General features: G+C 58.9%; 1 pseudogene; it reads right to left on the bottom strand.

Moving 5' to 3' along the window:
* The window catches only part of LOC124083052 (ubiquitin-associated protein 1-like), an 87,574-nt pseudogene extending 74,326 nt beyond the window's left edge, over window positions 1-13,248 (bottom strand).
* Window positions 13,249-19,255: the final 6,007 nt, after the last annotated feature.

Here is a 19,255-nt window from a genome sequence, read left to right as displayed (position 1 = left end):
CACCCGGAGCTGCCTTCTGCTGGGGCCCCCGGCCCAGTGGGGCCACCAAGACAGTGCCAGGGCTGCTGGGGTCTCTGGTCACAGGCTGCCCGCCCTCAGCCCTCTTCACCTGGCTGCCCAGCCCCAGCCCCATGGAATCACGCAGGCCGCCCTCTGGCTCTCCTGCCCCACCTGTGAGGAAGCATGGCCCTACCGCGTCAGGGGCGCCCCCTTCCCACCAGCACGGCAGGTTCCCGGGTCACCTCCATTTGTTCTCCGCCGTTTCCTCAGTTCTCCCGCAGCCCTGAGGCCCACAGGAGCTCTCCTGACACAACCTCCCTGGAGACCCTCACCGGCAGGGCGCTGTGCAGACTCCCGTCTCCTCTCCCTCTCTGTTCTCCTGGGCTCCTGCTGCTCCTGTGGCTCCTCCCCCCCTTCCTATTGTCACCCCACTTCTCATCCCAGGGCTCCGGGACACTCAGATCACCTCCCTGCCCATCTCAGGACCTTCCGTGCACCCCTCCCTCTCCCCCAGCACCTGCGGGCAGGAGGGTCCTCAGCCTCTCCTCTGAGGCCACCGCAGTCCCCATGGCTGCCTCCCTGTGGCCCTAGGCCTCCCCCTGCCCCAGCTTCTCCCCCGTACCACGCGCAGCCCCCTGATCTGATGTGAAGCTTGGAAGCGCACGCTGCCCACTGGGAGCAGAAGGGCACGGGCCCTGGGGTCCTCTGCCCGGAACCTGCCCAGCCCTGTCTGGAGGTGGGTGGCCTCTGCTCGCCGACCACCTGACCCGGCTTCCCTGGGTGCTGCTGCTCCTGATGACAAGTGTCAGAATCCTCGGCACAGGCCGAGGGAGCGGGGGAGACTGAGTGCGGCCACACTGCTGCCCCTCACTGAGCCTGCGGGGCTCCCCCCCACCCTGCAGAGCCCTGGTCCTCGGGGCCATTTGTCCTCTGTCCTTCCTCAGCCATGAGGCCACTCAGCAGCCATGGGTTTCAGCTGTCCTGTGTCAGATGCTGTCCCTCCCTGGCACACCTGTCACAGGGCCCCTCCTCTTTTATTTGCGCTGCTAGTTGAGGCGTCTCTCCCTGGAGTGAGAACTCGGCGGGGCCAAGACTTGTCCGATGGCCTCCTGTTCCCAGTGCCCAGCCAGGTCCTGGGGCCCCTGGGTGCTCAGGGCACTAAGTGCACGAGGTGTTCAGACACCCAGGGTCAGGGTGGCACGCGACCCTCCCCAGGCACCTCACTGCACACAGCCTCGATGCTCACTGGGCGGAGGGGACCGACTCCAGCCCTGACACAGCCACCGGACACTGCTCCGGGTGACATAGCACCAAAGCCACCGTATTGCCTCAGCCTCTGCTGGAGATGCTACTGCCAAAGCCCCACATCACCTGGCGTGGAGGTGCTGCTGCCATGTGGGTCCTCTGCAGACCGCGAGCCGGGCAGGGGAGGGTGGCCGCTCCAGCCTGGACGTAGGAAACAGGATGAAGGGCTGTGAGGAGCGAGCCTCCCGCCAACAGCACTGGCGTGTACCAGGGCTCCCTGCTGTGGCCGCCAGGTCTGCTCCTGGGGACAGCGAGCACCCAGGGCAGAGGCCTGCCTTCCCAGGTTTCCTCTCTCCAGGGCCTGGAGGAGGACTGGACGCCACATGGGGAGCCTGTGGGAGGCGGGGTCATCGTGATGTCCTTGAACAGAAGGGCTGGAAACCTTGGCTCGTTTCTAACTCGTCACTGTGTCTACAGAGCCCAGGGCAGCACCCTGAGTGGGTGCTTAGTAGATATTGCTTAGTCCTGTCCATCCATCCGTCCATAGGTCCGTCCATCAGTTGAACAGCAATCACATTGACTCCATGGCCACTTGGAGAGGGGATGGCCACACAGCAGGGCTCAGCACAGCATGGAGCCTGTCTTCTCTGGTTGGCAAGCCACAGCTTGGTACCAGGAGAGCTGCTGAGGGGCCAGTGGCTGGCCACTACCCAGAGCCCCCTCACTGTGCAGCCTGGACCCCAGGGTTGCCAGCTGCACCCCATTTCCCGCTACTGTGGCCTCTATGCTGTGGACCCCAGTGCCCACCAGTGCAGCACTGCGGTCCACAGCATGGAGGTCCTGGACCCAGTGCACGGTGGTCCTGGCCCCTGACACACAGAGGTCCACTCTGTCTTCCTACAGAATGAGGGTGTGTCCTGCTGCGTCAGGGTCAGGTTGAGCCCCGTCCCTCCAGGCACAGCTCAGAGCTGGAAATCGGTGCCATTGGTGAAGAAAGAGCATTTTCATCTCCAGTGACCACAGGGGACGGGTGGGCAGGCTGCTGGCCCTGTGAGGGGTGTGGGGACAGTGACCCACACCCCACAGGGAACAGCCTGCTGGCCCTGTGGGGGGGTGTGGGGGGACAGGTGGGCAGGCCTGTGAACCAGGAGCGTCCCATGGTCTGATGGTGCTCAGACGTGAATCCGCACTGGGGACAGATAATCCTTGTAAGTCACCTGGGCCATCTGCACAGGGAGAGGCCGAGCTTCCACTTCCAGCCTCCTGGGGTTGAAAGTAAACACCTTGTCTTACTCCTGGTCCCTCATGAGCTGTCCTCTGTATGGTGAATCTGAGCCCCAGAGGGGAGAGACCCCCAGGGCCCAGGTGACTACAGCCCTCTCCAGAGGGCAGCAGACTCACCGTGACATTGGCGTCCAGCACCCAGCGGGAGCACTGGCCAGCACCCTGAAGCAACAGCAGCAGCATTCTCTGCCCACCCAGGTGCCAGGACTGGCCGGGGGCTGGGGACAGAGCTGTGCACAGGGCCTGTCCCTTCTGAAGAGCCCGCGTGGTCAGCAAGTGTCTCCCCGGGGGACTCCAAACTCCCTGCACCCTTCCCTCTTACTCAGGCAACTCTGGAATGTTCCACGAGGCTCAGAAGTGGGGCTTAACGTCCAGCGTCCCGCCCACATCATCGCCTGGTGGAGACTCGCTGACCTCCCCACCGTGAGGTTGGCAGTCTCTGGAAGCCACCATGGCGTGGCCTCAAAAGATGATTTCCTGAGGATCAGAGAGAGCCTGCGGCTGCACAGTCCCGGCCGGGCTGCAGAGGAGAGCTGTCCCTGGTCCTGCTCGGAGCCAGTGAGTCCCTGACATGGCAGCCCGCCAAACACGGTCCCCGCTCTAAGCTCCTTATCACTCCAGATCTGCAGGCCCTTGGGGCTCCTTGGTGGGAGGAGGCTTCCTTTCCTTCCCTCCCCAACATGGCTCCTCTTCAAGCCACAGACCCTGGGACCAGGCTGCGGGGAGACCTCACTGGGGCCGCACTCCACCTACAGCCTGTGCTGGGGAGGGCCGGGCTTTATCTGGGTAATGGAGTCTCGTGGGCCCCTGTCCTCCGGGGAGCGCCGGCCAGGCCCTGCGCTGTTTCCCAGGGGCCCCCTTGGTCGTCCCCAGGCCCCACTCCCTCCTTGCTGAGGCCCAGGGAGCCGCATGACGCGCCTGGCCCCGGGCAGCATGAGGCTGGATGTTTCCCAGTTGGATCCTTCGCAGTGGCCAAGCAGGCAAAGCCCCCTGTTCTGGTCAGCGGTGGTGGGAAGCGTTTTACTTGCTTCCTTTAATTTTGTGTCTTTGAGAAGAAAAATATCCTATGGCCAAAGCAGCAGCTGGCACAGACCTTGGAGAGCCTGGCGTGTGTCACCGTGGCCGTGGGGAGCACACGTCAGCTCAGCAGAGAGGGAGGACAGTCCCTCTGGGTCTCCAGAAGGCCCTCTGGTCTCGGCGTGGAGCAGCGGGGCTCCGTCGGGCAGTCACGAATGGCCTGTGGCATTACGGCCTCTCCCTGGTCACGCTGTGGACACTCGTGCCGTGTCCTCTGACACCTTCGCTTCCGTTATTCTTCCTTGACCATATTTGATTGCCACCTGCGAAACCAGAGTCCTGCGGGAGGGAAACTGTTCTGAGTTTGGGGAAGTTTTACAAGATCCTTCGAGTTCTTCCACAGCTTGTGCTCCGGGGAGCGCCGGCCAGGCCCTGCGCTGTTTCCCAGGGGCCCCCTTGGTCGTCCCCAGGCCCCACTCCCTCCTTGCTGAGGCCCAGGGAGCCGCATGACGCGCCTGGCCCCGGGCAGCATGAGGCTGGATGTTTCCCAGTTGGATCCTTCGCAGTGGCCGAGCAGGCAAAGCCAGGCGGCAGGTCACTCCAAGTTCTCCTCCAGAGGCCTCCTGAAGGGAACAGCTGCCCCACCCCCCCCCCCCGAGGCCACATGGTGCAAGGGGTCATCCTACAGCATCCTTCAGGGCTGGGGAGCGGGGGACCCAGGAACACAGCCCCGGGAACCCTGCCAGGACTCACCTGAGCCCTGTAACTGCTGGTGCCACACAGTGTCACACCTCAGAACTGGCTCGCGGTGGCCTCTGCAGGGGAGCCCTGCTGCCAGCTGAGTTCTACAGACCAAGTCCTGGGTACTCCCTCTGGGGCCGAGGAGGCCAAGCAGACAGGGTGAGTGGCCAGCGTGAGCCCCAGGCCGCCTGGCATCCCGGTGGTCCTCCATGAACCAGAAGCTCTGACGGCGGTGTCGGGAGGCACTGGCCAGGGGCTGGCGGGCCCTTGGAGGCTTCCACGAAGAGGCCACCGAGTACAGCTTAAAACACCACTGCTGCCAAGGGAGGGTCCTCTGTGGATCCGGTCAGGAGCTTCCCAGGCACAAGGAACAGAGATTGCGGGTGCGCTGAGCGACCAAGGGATGTGCTGAGTGACCAAGGGACACGCTGAGTGACCAAGGGATGTGCTGAGTGACCAAGAGATGCACTGAGTGACCAAGGGATGCTCTGAGTGACTGAGGGACGTGTTGAGTGACTGAAGAACACTCTAAGTGACCGAGGGACGTGCTGAGTGACCAAGGGTTGCTCTGAGTGACCGAGCGACGTGCTCAGCCACCAAGGGATGCTCTGATTGACCAAGGATGCGCTGAGTGACCAAGGGACGTGCTGAGTGACCAAGAGATGCTCTGAGTGACCAAGGGATGCTCTGAGTGACTGAGGGACGTGTTGAGTGGCTGAAGAACACTCTAAGTGACCGAGGGACATGCTGAGTGACCAAGGGACGCTCCGAGTGACCGAGGGACACGCTCAGTGACTGAGGGCCAAGGTGGGTGGGCTGCCAGGTGAGGGTAGCATGGGTGGCTTCCTCCCCACCCGGGCTGGACTCTGCCAGGCCACAGGAAGGCAAGCTCGTGCCAGAGAGTGGTGGCATTGGGGTCCCGGCTGGGTGGCCGGCCCTGCCAAGTGCTGCCCTGCCTGTGTCCTCTCGGCGCTGCGGTGGTCCTGGTGTGGGGCAGGGAAGACTGTCACCCCTGCCACAGACGAGGGAGCCGAGCTTGGGGAGGGACCCACAGCAACACCCCGTCTCTGGCAACACCAGCCACCCCTCGGTGGAGACCCACCTCTGTGAAGCCTGATGGGGCCCAGGGGCCGGGCCCGCACATCCCTGTCACTCGGAGGATGGCCACCCCAGGCCTCTCCTCAGCCCACGCCAGGCCAGGCCTCAGAGGCAGTGCCTGGCCAGTCAGTGCATGGACAGCAATTCCATGATTCTGAGAAAGCAACCGGGTCAGAGGTGGGCAGGTGGCCCCAGCAGGGACTTCCCTGCTACCATCTAGACAGACTCCTGGGAAAGGTTGTCCCTTTTCACAGCTGGTGGAGTGGACTTCTGTGCTGGGGCCACCATCTTGCTGGCATGGGGAGAGCTGTCTTGAGGATGAGGCCAAACATAGTCAAGTAGGATCAATGGAGACAGAGAAGAACCAGGGCCCTCCTGGTGCTGTCAGAGAGTCTGGATCAAACCATGCCTGAAGCCATGATGCCCTTTGGACCCTACAGTTACAGGAACATTTATTTGTTAATTGTCATTGTTTGAGGCAATTTAATACCATTGCCCTTTCTTGAAACAGAAAAAGCATAGAATATGCTTAGAATAGAATCAGAATAACATGGTAGAGTCAGAACTTAAACCCAGATTCTCAGCAAGAAGGCCAGAGCGTGTGCCCAGGGGCGTGTCTGTGTCACATGATGGCAGCAGCTGCAGGACTTGCCCCATGTGAGCTGTAGAGAGAGCTGAGGGCCCCTTCTGTGTTGGGCACCATGTTAATCCCTAGGTCACGTGATTTCTCCAGCAGTGACACTGAGGAGCAGGCTGGGGAGGTTTGGTGCTTGGCCACAGTCACATGGGTGGAGAGGCTGGATTTGAACTAGCTCCGACTGGCTCCTGGGCCCAAGCCACATGGCCCAGAGCCTGGGCGCGGTCATCCTGAGGCTGGTGTGTGGACGGCTGGTGGGACTGGAGGCTCCTTGTGTTATCAGAGGAATGTGGAGCGGACTCCTGAGATGCCCCAGGACCTTGCCCTTGGGGTGTGGGGGGCAGCGGGCAGTTACAAAACCAAGTCAGAGCAGCCAGGGGCCGGCTGGAGGGTGAGCAAACGTGACCGTGACAGGCCAGGTGACAGGGAGGGGCAGGGACAGCCGGAGGCCAGGCACTGCCTCACCTCCCCAGCACCCTCCTTTGGCCTCCGTGGGGCGCACACCGAGATGCCAGCCTCGTCCTCAGCGGCCCTGGGGAGTCTCTGGTCTGGGTTTAACACTGTTGTTTCTTAACTTCTCCACGTTCAGTAGTTCTGGGGTGTGCGGGTCCCCGCACGTTAACTGGTACAGGATAACGTAAACCCTGGACCTCAAGCTCTGGAACCGATCCATCATCGCGAACACCCGTCCTGTGGATGCTCATGGTGATTTGGATGAATTTCAAAGAGATCATAGGGAGGGAAGGAAGTCAGCCTCGGAGCTTTGTGTACGGCACGATTCTAGGGGAGATTCTCAAAGAGCTTTTGGAGATCGGCTCCTTCCGCAGAATGTCTTTGAGATTCATCCAAACCATTGCGTCTCTTTCCCTTTTGTTGCTGCGTAATATTCTCTGGTGTGGAAGCTTCACAGGCTGCATGCCCACCCCCTGCTGGGGGGCGTCTGGATGAAGTCCAGCGCCGGCCGATGGTGGTACAGCTGCTGGGGAGGCCCTGCACGTGAACCTGCTCTCCTGGGCTCTCCCTCCGGGCAGCAGGGTGGCTGGACCACTGTTAATCGCCTGTCTCATGGTGTAAGAAGCTGCCAGGTGCAGGGTAGTGTCCCGCCTTCCCAGCAGGGCATGCTGCAGGAGGACACCAGCCCTGGGCACCGCCGGTGGGTCTGCATCTGGACCTTCCGATGCACGTGCAGGGGCGTCTCCAGTGCCTGGCGCCTTCTCCATCCGTGCTTCTGGTGAAACGTGGATGTCTTTCTCTGGTGCTTGATTGGTCTGTTCCTTTTCTTACTATCAATTCAACTCTCTCTGTTAACGTCCATTCTGGTGTAGACTGTCCTCTGGATGAAGAATTCCGTCGGCGTGGAGTCTGCAGGCATCTCAGCCTCATTGCCCCCGGCTGTGCTGGTTTGCAGGTCGTGGTAATGAAGTCCCCCTCACTGGGCGGCTGAAACAGCTGTGTTCGTTCATCTTAAGGTCTCGAGGCCAAGGCCCAGGTCCAGGGTGGGCAGGGCTGGCTCCTTCTGGGGTCTGAGCCTGTGTCCAACTGTCCTCTTCTTATAAGACACAGTCGTAGTGGATCAGGACCCACCTAAACACCCCACTTGATGCATTGCAAAGACTTCTTTCTATATGGTCACCTTCTAGATGGCCTGGCCGGGGAGGCCCACATGTGAATCGGGGCCACAGCACCGGCCTGCTGAGCTCTCGGCCGTGTCTTCTGCAGAACAGCTTTTAATTCTGGTGAAGTTCACTGTATCTCCCCCCCCCCTTTTGCTGGTCGTGTCTGGGGTCTAATGTCTGATGATGGGGGCTGTGTCCAGTGGTCTCCCCAGTGCCCTGTCCCAGAGGGTCTCTTCTGCTTTCCTTTCAGCTTTTGCAGATTTTGCCTCCTACAGATGGGGGCCGCTCTGTGACAGCTCTGTAGTGCGATGCCAGGTCAGGGTCCTGGCTTCACTTAGGAGCCACCGGCGGTCCCAGCACCATTTGTTGAGAAGATGACCGTCCCGTGGAGCTGGCACAGCTCTCCTCAAGGATCAGGCAGCCCTGCCTCTACAGTCCCTCTTTGTCTCTGTGACCAGCCCTGCGTCCCCTGTCAGAAGCCGCTGCCCTGATAACAGCCGCCTAAGAGCGAGTGTTAGAATCTGGGAGAGCAAGTCCCTCTTCTACTGGTCTTCAAAGCTTATCTACCCTAATGCACTTTCCATTTCCTATAAATCTTGGAATCATCTTGTCTTTGCCGACAGAGATCCTGCTGGGATTCTGATTGGAACTGCCTTGAGTCATAATCAACTCGGGGAGGACCGCGTCCTCGCTGTGTCGCGCACCCTGGGACCGCGCTTCCTCGTGGTCTTCAAAAGCCCTCGTCCCATAGGCCCTTTCCTGCTCACGGATTCTGTTCTGTGTCGCCATGTTCCACTTTTCTTTGAAATATCTCAAATGGCATGTTTCAAAATCTTGGTTTTCAGATCATCTGTTCTTAATGTGTAGGGACTGCTTGGAGTGTGTGTGTGTGTGTGTGTGTGTGTGTGTGAGAGAGAGAGAGAGAGAGAGAGAGAGAGACGGAGGGAGAAGGAGAGGGAGAGGGAGAGGGAGGGAGGGAGGGAGAGGGGGAGGGAGGGAGGGGGAGAGGGAGAGGGAGAGGAGAGGGAGAGGGAGAGGGAGAGGGAGAGGGAGAGGGGGAGGGAGGGAGAGGGGGAGGGAGGGAGGGGGAGAGGGAGAGGGAGGGAGAGGGAGAGGGAGAGGGAGGGAGAGAGAGAGGGAGAGGGAGAGGGAGGGAGAGAGAGAGGGAGAGGGAGGGAGGGAGGGAGAGGGAGAGGGAGGGAGAGGGAGGGAGGGAGGGAGAGAGAGAGGGAGAGGGAGGGAGGGAGAGAGAGAGGGAGAGGGAGGGAGGGAGGGAGAGGGAGAGGAGAGGGAGAGGGAGGGAGAGGGAGAGGGAAAGGGAGGGAGGGAGAGAGAGAGGGAGGGAGGGAGAGAGAGAGGGAGGGAGGGAGGGAGAGGGAGAGGGAGAGGGAGAGGCAGAACCTTGTGTCTGGGAGCCTTGCTCTGCTGACCTCTTGTCTGCAGCGTGCTCCGCCTGACCTCGGGGATCGCGTTGCCCATGAAGAGGGCACTTGTGTCTCTGCCCTTCAGTCTGTGAGTTTGCTCTTGCTCTTTCTTGCCCCATTGTTCAGGCCTACAGTCTAAGCAGCACCAGGGACAGGGACGTCCCAGCCTTCTCCTGACCTGGGGTGGACGATCCAGTTCTTCATCCGTGGAGTGACTGTTAGCTGGGAGTTTTTCTGGAAGTGCCTTCAGCAGGTTGGGGAACTTGACTCCTGGGTTTGCTTGAGTTTTCACTGTGAGTGGGTCTGGGCTTTGCCCAGGCCCTTCCTGCCCCGTCCATCTGAGCCCGAGGGGGCACGTCTTTGGTGGTCCCTATAGTCAGTCACGTCGGGGGTTCCTACAGCTGTAGCTCTGGCTACACCGTGTAAATTTGGATATGCTTCATTTTCATTCTTGTTCCAAGTATTTCCAATCTCTCCTGAGATTTCCTTTTTGATCCAGTTTTCACCCGAGGCCCTGTGTGGTCTCCGTGTCCTCAGCCACTCCTGTGTCTCTCTGGTATCCATTTTCGGGTTCATTCCGTCATGGTCAGACAACAGACTTGGAGTGATCCCAGGGACCCCTCTTGGTGGCATCTCAGGGACTTCTGAACAGACATGTGTCCTGCTCTTTCCAGTCTGGATGCAGCAGGAGTCCACGGGACCTGACAGTCCAGGCCTGTGCACGTCCTGACCCTTGCCGATCCCCCTTGCTGGCTTCTCTCCTCCCGACAGAGGAGGGCCACCGTCTCCAGCCACACTTGGGGACTCAGTTTCACTTTTGCCTTGTGTATAGGAGGCCCCTTCCTTAGCTGCAGTCACATCAGGTGCCCTGGGTGAGTCGACGCTTCCATCGTCACCTAAGTCCCTACCTCAAGGCAGCAAGTTGGATTGCTGTGGACTCCATTCCATCTGATATCCCCACTGCCCACCAACTTTTGTGGTTGGTGTCCACGGCAGCCTTTCCCGCCCTGTTAGGCCCGGTGCCGTTCTTGGTGTGCCGTCCTAGCGCCCACCTCCGTGGCCTGCGCGGCCTGTCCTCGCGGCTGGAATCTCACCCGGGGACTGGGAGCTGCCATCTGCTGCTCCTCCCTGTTCCCTTTGTCGGCTTCCACCTCTGCTCCTCTTCCTGCCGTCCTCGGGCGCCTGCGCATTCTCAGTGTTCCCCACTGTGTGTCGACGCCTCTTCCTGAGCAGTAATCTCAAGCTGGGGTGCAGCCTGCTAAGCCCTTTGCAGCCGGCGTGTGGACAAGATGCTGGCAGGTCCAGCGGAGAGCGGGAGACCTGACCGCAGCTCCCGAGCCCCCCTTTACAGGATCCTTGTCTTTATGATCCGACCGCGTGGCCGACCCTGCAGACAGTGGCTGGCTTTTCTTCCAGACTTGAAGCCTGTCCTAAGGAGCCAGCGCTGGAGAAGAGTGATCCGTCATTCTCCTCCACGCTGCCACTTCCAGTGCCTGTGCTCCCTTCCTCCGTCACTTCTCTGTGACTGAGGACCCTCCTTCAGGGATCTCTTGGAGCCGTTGTGCTCCTGATGGATTTCAGTCTGCCTTCGGTGGAGATGGCCTCTATTTCATCTTTATCTCTCAAGGTGTTTTCTATGGACACATATTTCTGGGGTGACAGTTCTTTCCTTTTAGCACTTTTAAAGGCACTGCATCGTTTCCATCTCACCTCTGCAGGGAGGGATCTCCAGGGGTTTCAATTCCTCTCCCTACAGGGAATGCACCTTTTTATTTAATTTTTTTCTGGCTGCTTTCAATAATTTCTGTCCAGTGTCCTGCAGTTTGATTATGTGCCTGGGCATGGATTTCTTTGGGCTTGTCCTCCCCATGATCTGCTGAGATTCTTGATTCTGTTAGTTCATGTCTTTCTCCAAATTTGGAGTTTTCAGCAAGTACTTCCTGGACTCTGTTGTCAGCCTGGGCCTCTTCCTGCTGCCCCTGCATATCCCTGAGGCTCTGCTGGTTTTTCCCAGTTTTTATCTGTCTTGTGCAGACGGGGTAATTTCTGTTGGTCTGTCCCCGAGACACTGACTCTCCTCTGCCATCTCCCCTCTGCTATCTCCCCTCTGCCATTGAGCCTATCTGTTGCTTTTCATTTTGTTGACTTTTTTCCAGGACATAAATTCCTTTTTCTAATATTTTATTTATTTCAGATGTGTTTGTGATGACTTGTTGGACTATTTTAATAACGGCTGCTTTGATGTCCTTGTCAGATAATTCTAATCCATGTGTGATCTTGGTATCCGCGTCTGTGGGTTGTCTTTTTCCCATGAGAATTGAGATATTCCTGCTTGTCTGAAAGCCAAGTAATTTGGATTACATCCTGGACATTCGAGATGTCTGTCATGAAGCTCTGGAAGATAGGAAAGGCCATGATTCATTCACGCAGGAAGTTGTCCTGCTCACATCCAGCCTCAGGTGCTAACTGCCTTTTCTGGACTGGCTCTGCTTCGGATTTCAGATCTCTCACATCTGTGTCTGTGTCAGCCAGCAGCCAGCCCAGGATCTGGTCTGTGATCTATGTTCAATCTTTTTTTTTTTTTTTTTGGTGGTGCTGGGGATTGCACCCAGGGCCGTGTGCATGCGAGGCAGGCTCTCTACCAGCTGAGCTATATCCCCAGCCCCCATTTGTTCAGTCTTTAAGACATTCATAATGGTGTTAAAGCGATGCCCAGGTGGACCCGGGAGCCCAGCAGTGACCTTTCCACGCTCCTCTGGCTAGGAGCCTGGCTGCTAGCTGCCTGGCTCTGCTGTGTTTCTGCACCACCCCACCCCCCCGCAGCCAAGCAGCTCCACTTCTGCTCCAGATCTGCACCAGAGAGTGAGGTCCTGCCTCAGAAGTTTGCCCCCCCGGCGGGTGAGATCATCACTGCTGCTGGGATTGTCTCCAGGTGGCTGCTCAAGGGCTGGAGCTTGGAAAGGTAAAAATGAATAAAATAAAAATAAAAACAGCAGGTAGGGCTTCAGAGTCGCACTGCATGAGGAGGTCCTTTCCTACCCTCCTCCAGAGCCCAGTGGGACTCTGCACCTCAGGGCGCTGAGCTCTGCCCTGGGGGGCCAGCCGGGCAGGGCAGGAACGCAGTCTCCCCTCATCTGGGGCAGGTGGACCTGGGGCTCTCCCCCCGCGGCCCCCAGTGCTGCCCGTGCAGCCCCCTTCCAGGAGCAGCGCGGGTCCGTGTGGGTTTGCCTTGCAGAGCCTGCTCCCTCTCTCTGCTACTCCCCTGCTGCCCGGGACGCGGGGTTCCGGTTCTGCTCAGCCCCGAGCTGTGCTGGTCCCCGTGGCGGGGCCAGGCAGAGCGTCTGGATGCAGCGTCTGCATTTTTCCTTTGTAGCATTAGCAATGTATCCATGTATCCGTATTGATTTTGACCCGGAAACATTAGTGAACACTTTTAACAGAATTCTTGCTCAGTGTGTCCCAGCCCCAAGTGTCTGGGAATAAGCTGCAAAAAAATATGAAATGGATTTACTTCACTTTTAAGAAAATCGATAAATCACAGGAGATGAATTCAATACAAAACAGGGAGAAATGAGAGCTGCCGCCTGATTAGAACACTCATGTTGACACGGGGACGTGGCTGCCAGACAACCCACAGGACCCGAGGAGGTGGCGGCCAAGTTCAGTGCTGCCCGGCTGCGGTGCACGGCCTGGGTGACTGGGGAGGCCTCCTGGAGTCCTGTGCGTCCCCGTTTGGGCAGCCGCACCTGCTCCCCTAGCTCCAACCACCCACAGCACCCAGCTTTCTCAGGCTCCCGCAGACCTTGGGTTTCTGCACCTGCCCCCTTCAGGCCTGAGCACCTGCCCACGGCAGAGCACGCCCTCGACCAGCCTCCTGCAGGACCCTAAAGATCAAGGTTGACTGTTGTCCCCCCGACCCTGGCCTGGGCTTCGGCCAGTCGGGGTGGACAGACCCAGATCATGGCAACGCCCTCTTCTCCCCGACTCCGGCCCTGAAGCCCCGTTCGTCACCTCACGGCTGCAGAAGGTGCCCCTGAAGGACAAGCGGGAGTTTCACAGGATGAAGGGACCAGCAAGCTGAGCGCAGGTGGGGGTGGAGGCCACGGGAGGTGAAGGAGGGCCAGGGGAGCGGCTCCTGACTGGCCTCCAGGAAGGCTGAGAGCCGGCACTTCACGTAGACCGTCATGGTGCGCGAGCAGGCGGATGGGTGGACGGGCGGATCACAGAGGCATCTGGGTGATAAGAGCTGGGGAGGGAGGAGGGCGCTGGGCCGGGGTGGGGGTAGAATGGGTGGCCTTCTGAGCCACCACCAGCTCCCACTGCTCACCTGCCAGGGAGTCGTGGAAGCAAGTCAGCATGGACCGGCAAGTGTTGGTGAGGACCAGAGAAACCGGAAGCTTCTGGCTGCTGTGGGGAAGTCCTGAGTGACCAGATGACCCAGAATGCACCAGCACAGTGTTCACAGAGGAGCCTCTGCCTGGTTGTGGGAGCCACAGTGTCCACCAGGGTCCCAGGTGAGAGCAGCCCCTCCTGCACCTGGTGGGCGGAGCAGAGCATGGCTTGACCTTGCAGGGCAGTTAAGCAGCCAGGTGCGTGTTGGGCCAGCAATGTCCCCGAAACCACTACGCCAGGTGGGGGCCCAGGGTTGGCAGCCGCGAGCAGCCCAGCTGCAGGGAGGCAGGAAAGGTAAACCTTGGGACAGGAAGCAGAAGAGAGGGTGCCCGGGAGGGGCAATAGCACGGGACTTCCTGGGGGGACTTCCTGGGGGCGACTTCCTGGGGGGGGGCCTTCCTGGTGGGGGAAGGTTCCCGAGTGGATGGTCGTGATGATTGCACAACCTTATGAGCATCCTGACAAACACTGCATTTTATACCTCAAAATGATGAATTTTGCAGGGTATGATCATATTCTTCTTTTTGTTTTAAGTGCAAGGAGGGAAAGGAGGCAGGAATGCGAAGGGGAACCTCACTGTCACAGAGAACAGAAGGCAGATACCTGCAGGGCAGACAGAGGTCCAGGGCAGGGAGGCAGGGAGGCAGGGAGGCCCTGGTGTGTCCACAGCACAGTGGAAGGCCAGGGAAAGAAGTGGGTGAGGGCGCACCGTGGCCAGGAGATGAGGGTGACGGGGAAGCGCAGGCCACTGTGGCAGGGCCCGTGGCCTCACTAGGCTCTGGAGCCCTCTCTGGAGCCCTCTTGGAAATGTGGCCTTTGGAGTGACACGGCAGAGGAGCGTTTGGGATGTGAGGAACGTTACTGGCCTGGAAGTGGAATCCGGAGACAGCAGAAGTGCCTCAGGGACTTGGGGCTGGGGGCCGACCCGGGGCGCGAGCAGACCTGGGCATTGATGGGCTGATTGAGGCCAACAAGGGAAAGGGACCTCGTAGACCAGCCTGAGACCTCAAGGAAGGGCAGAGGGCGATTGAAGAAGCAGGGACAGGGATTCACAGAGTGCACTCAGCCCCGGGGTGTCCATCCTGCTGCTGGAGACGGGGAGGGGTGAGCCCCACATGCACATGCAGCCTGGAGCCCAGGCTTAGCCCTGGGGGGCGGGGTGGGCCAGAGGTGTCCAGGCCAGCTGGGCAGGGCGGGGCAGGGCAGGGCGGGGCAGGGCAGGGCTGGGCTGGGCTGCCTGGTCGGGAAGTGCTAGCAGTCCAGGTACCTGTAGAGAAAATACACTGGATCAAGCTCAATGCAGCTCAGTGGCCTGTATTGCTGAGGTCTGCACTGCCCATCTGGAAGGACACAGTCCAGCCCACAGCTCCCTCAGCCAGGACTGACTGGCATCTGGCCCGGCCCAGCTGGCTCACGACTCCTGAGAACTAGTGTTGTAGGGACAAAGGAGGCCAGGCACCGGAGACAGCAGGTCTGCAGCCAGGTTCAGAGGGCACAATCAATCCCCTGAACCCCGAGTTCAGGGAGTTTCAGAGTTTTATACCCAGTACATAAGGGAGGGGCTCGGAAGTTCACAGTCTGCAGAAGTTCACTTAAAGCGGCTTTTTCTTTCACTGTTCTGGGCAAGTTAACCCTCCAAGGCCAGCACCTGAGAAGGGGAGAGCTTCATCTTCCCTTTCTAGTCTCCCCCTGCCGGCTGTAACCATGGAGCCCATTTGTAATTTATATTACAAATGTAGACATCTCTGTGAAGCCCAGCTCAAGGCCAGAGGCCTGGTTTGCACATTTCTACAAAGTACTCTACTGGATACGTTTGTGAAAACTAGTAAGGGGGTGTCCAGCACCTGGAGTGCTCGTATCTTCCCGGCCAGTGGCCAAGTAAAACAGGGCGACACAAAATAGGAAGTTTATCTACATTGGACTCTGCTGCAGAGACTCTTTGGCTGACAGTCCTAAAATCAATCTGGGTGAAGATTTCTGGAGAGGCCCAGTTAAGACTTTTCAGTGGAGAAAGGGGGTGCCACTTCACTAGGAGGGTTTTGCAGGAAGCCACAGGCCATCCTCTGGGCTGTTCCTCCCACAGCAGCACCTAAGGCATGATTTGGACAGAGGAGACTAAAAGGAAACCCACAGAAGAACCCTGTGTTGGCCTCAGTGAGTCTGCGGAACCCCCACCGTGCTGACTCGGCCCTTCTACAGCAATCTTCTGAATGAGCGCCACGCAGATGACAGCTCCCAGGACCTCCTTCTCAGTGTCCTGCTAAGCAGCCTCCCTGGCACCTGGTGGATTTCCAGTGAGCACGTTTGTCATAGCCGGAGTCAAGTGAACGGGGCAAGGGGGCTATGGTCCACACCTGGAGCTGGGGTGGATCCCCAGGAGGCCAGGCCATGGGGGAAGGTCAGCCAGCGAGCACCCGTGAGAGCAGAGCTAGCTGGTCCCATCCAGTCCTCCCACAAACACCCACCGGGAGACTCCTGCATGCCTCACATTGTTGAAAGGAACGTCCCTGCTGTCTGACCTCCAGTGGGGACACCAAGGTGCTAGTTAACTATCCCAGTGGAGAGCTACCTGGGGGCCGTGGGAGGTGCCCACCTCTGTGATGAGAGAAGGAGAGAGCCCAGGAGGAGGAGATCTCTAAGCCACGTCCTAAGGACAGACACAGAGACAGCAGTCACAGGAAGGTATGCACTTACATACGGCCACGGGACTCAGCTTCAGCCATACAATACGAGTAGAAGAACTTTAAGCCACTTCCAAGCCTAGCTCATAAGTCTGTGACCGTGACTCTCTGAGCGCCTACTGCATACCTAGCCTTGGCTAAGCAGCATTCGCAGTCCCACTCAACCACCATCCCTTAGAAAGAAGAAGAAACTACCACTCAGAGTGTCACTGTCCCACTCAGCCAAGCAAGGGGCGGGCACACGAGGACACTCAGGAGACTGGGGCTGGGATGTGCTGGGTGAAGATGCAGGAGGCGCACTGAGACCCGGTGCTGGACATGCTGATCTTACAGAGAAGGCAGGGCCTTGGAGCCCCGGGGGACGGGGCCGGGTCAGGACCAGGTGCTGCCGCACACCTACCTGAAGCTGCACCATCCCAGGTCCCGGGTGCCCAGGCTCTGAGGTCCAATGACACCAAAGGAGAACTCCAGAAATTAGGAATCCGTGAGTCAAGTCTGGCGCCCCCTGCGCACCCGCCCACACGACCCGCTGCCTGCCAGCAGGGTGGCCAGCATACCCCCATTGCAATGTCAAGAGACCCTCCTTCCACTTAATGACACCCCGAAGGGCAGGAATGGTAGTGGCGCTGGCAATCGGGAGACCCCAAAGGGAAGCCACACAGAATGTCCCCTGAGGGAAGCAGAGAAGGCTCTCGACAAGGGTGTAAGGGTCCGGCGAATGTCGGAGGAAGAGACCACCAAGAGACCACTCATGCAATTGGCAGAAGGGGGTTTATTTATTGGGGATCCATTCCAGCATGCTGGGGCTCCGTGCTCACTCAAGAAGGGAGAACAGCCCAGAGCCCAGAGCAGGGGCTGAGCACTGCTTAAGTACACTGCTTGGGGAGGGTGGGGACTTTACATACATCACAGTCTCCTTTAACAAATCATCATACACCGCGGGAAAATCAAACAACAATTCTGAGACATGATTAGTTCATTCATTGGCGGGAACAGGTCTGGCGGGGGTGATAGGTCAGTTCTAAAGCGGGGTACACATTCAAACTGATTGGTTTAGGCCCTGCAATGCCTACGTGCAAGATCGCACAGGGCCCTTAAGTTATTAAACAACAAATATTTACTGGGCGGTTCCAAGCATTGTCTTAACAGCTACAGGAATTTCAGGTTTTGCAAGTAGCAGAGGAACTTAACAATACCTGGTCCTTCACTTTTTAACTCAGGCCTTGCAGCTTAGGAACTTTACAATGCCCGGTCTTTTACACTTTAACTTTTACACTTGAACTTCAATTTCTTTTACCCTTACAAGAGCAGCGAGGGCCAGCCGTGTGCCAGGCTGAGAGGGCCCTGGCAGGAGGATGCGAGGATCAGGACTCGAAGACTTGAAGAGCCCGGGGTGATTGTGCAGCCCGAGAAAGAAATCCACGGTCATTTTGCCACCGTACCCCAGACTGCAAAGTTACAGCCAAGTGGCCGCGTGGGTGAGAGCCTGGTGGAGACAGGAGGAGCCGCGTAGTGGACCCATGGTCCCAGCAACACGCTGTTCTGTTCATGAGTGGTCACAGCCGTGCATCGCGCACTCGGCCAGACTTGCAAATCCTTCTTCATTTAGGTCTGTGTGGACCTGCTGTGGGTCATGGGCTGTGACAAGGGGGTGTCCAGAGACCCAGTGCCTGCAGCTATGGAAGACATGAGGGGCTCAGAGAGCTGCAGAAGCCAGGGCTGAGCACGCAGGCTGGCTAGTGGACAGGGCTGCTGAGTGGACGGGGCAGGGCCACTTGGTGTTGGACTCCATGGTGTGGTCCAGAGATGACCCTGCTCCCTGCCTTCAGTGGGCAGCTGGTGCCAGGCTAGAGGATGCCCAGGTGGAGGTTGGCAGGGTGCAGAAGGAAACGGGAGCACGGCTTCCTACAGCAGCTGTCCAGGTGCCCACTCTGGCTTCCTCTGGTGTCAGACAGGAGAATGGTCCAGGTCTCTTCCCTGGTCAGCAAGAGAACACAGCATGGCCATGCTGACCCTGTCAACATCTCCCTTATGCAGAGGCGTGAGTCACCCACGACCCCAGGATAGTCCTGGAAAGAATGTGGCTGTGGCCAAGAGGCCCCTGAGGCCTCAGGTGGCCAGTCTCTGTTCCGTCTGGTCCTTGCCACTGGCTGGTCACAAGCACCTTTGAGAGACAATGCCACATGCAGGTTCCCTGGTGCCTGCCCAGGAGGACCTGTGTGAGCCCCAGGGGGGCTGCCCATCAGGTCACCCAGTGACCACCAGCGGAGCCTGACCGCCAGCAGAGCCTGCCCACCCAGGTCCGTCCCCGTGGGCTCAAGAGCCATCTCTCATCTGGCTGAAGATCCATCACCGGCACTGCCCCGCCCCGTCTGTCACAGCTCATCCCTGACAGGTGTGGCTGCAGAAGGCACTGAATCCTACGTAAGAGGCAGGGCTGGTCAGCACAGGGCTGTGTTCAGAGGCATCTGATAGGAACTGACTTTGGAGAGAGAAGGACGTTGGCAGCCATGGTTGATGTGAGGATCAGGACTTGAAGACACGTCCCCTTGGTGAGAGCAGATCTTCTGTTTCCCTTCACCTGCCGAGGGGTGACGTCCCCCCGTCCTCAGCAGTCTGTGACTTCTGACTTCTCACGGAGGCCCTTCCTGCTCCAGGAAGAGCCAGGGAGGGGAGGGCACTATCTGCAGAGTGAACTGAAGCCAGAGATTTCCAAAGGTCACTCTCCCTGGGGACACCCTGCCACCTTCATCACAGTCACCCCAGAAGCTCAGAACCAACTCTCACGCCCACATCTTGCTTCCTCTTTACGGCCTCATCTTGCCTGTGGCTCTGTGGGCTCCGGGCAGAGCTCTCTCCCAGACCTCCCTCCAGACCCCCGCTCCCCTGGATGACCCGTGGTTGGTATGTGCAACACAGGGCTCTCGGCTCCTAGCCCCAAACAAACAGGTGAACCTGTCCATCCAGGCCTGGGGCTGGAGCCAGCTAAGGGATCAGTCACCCCAACTTCCTTCTGCTCACACTCAAGGCCAGCCCACCAGCTTCCCCTTCCCGAGAGACCCAGAATCCCGACACTCCCTCCCCCAGGGACGTGGCCTGCACTGCCTCAGCAGGCCACTG

This window comes from Marmota monax, unplaced genomic scaffold (assembly GCF_021218885.2).
Source record: "Marmota monax isolate L192 unplaced genomic scaffold, Marmota_monax_Labrador192_F-V1.1 WCK01_AAM20220418_F8-fsc00051, whole genome shotgun sequence".
In the NCBI taxonomy this organism is placed as follows: Eukaryota; Metazoa; Chordata; class Mammalia; order Rodentia; family Sciuridae; genus Marmota; species Marmota monax.
Note: the sequence above shows the minus strand (reverse complement) of the source record. Positions and strands in the feature narration are given on the sequence as shown.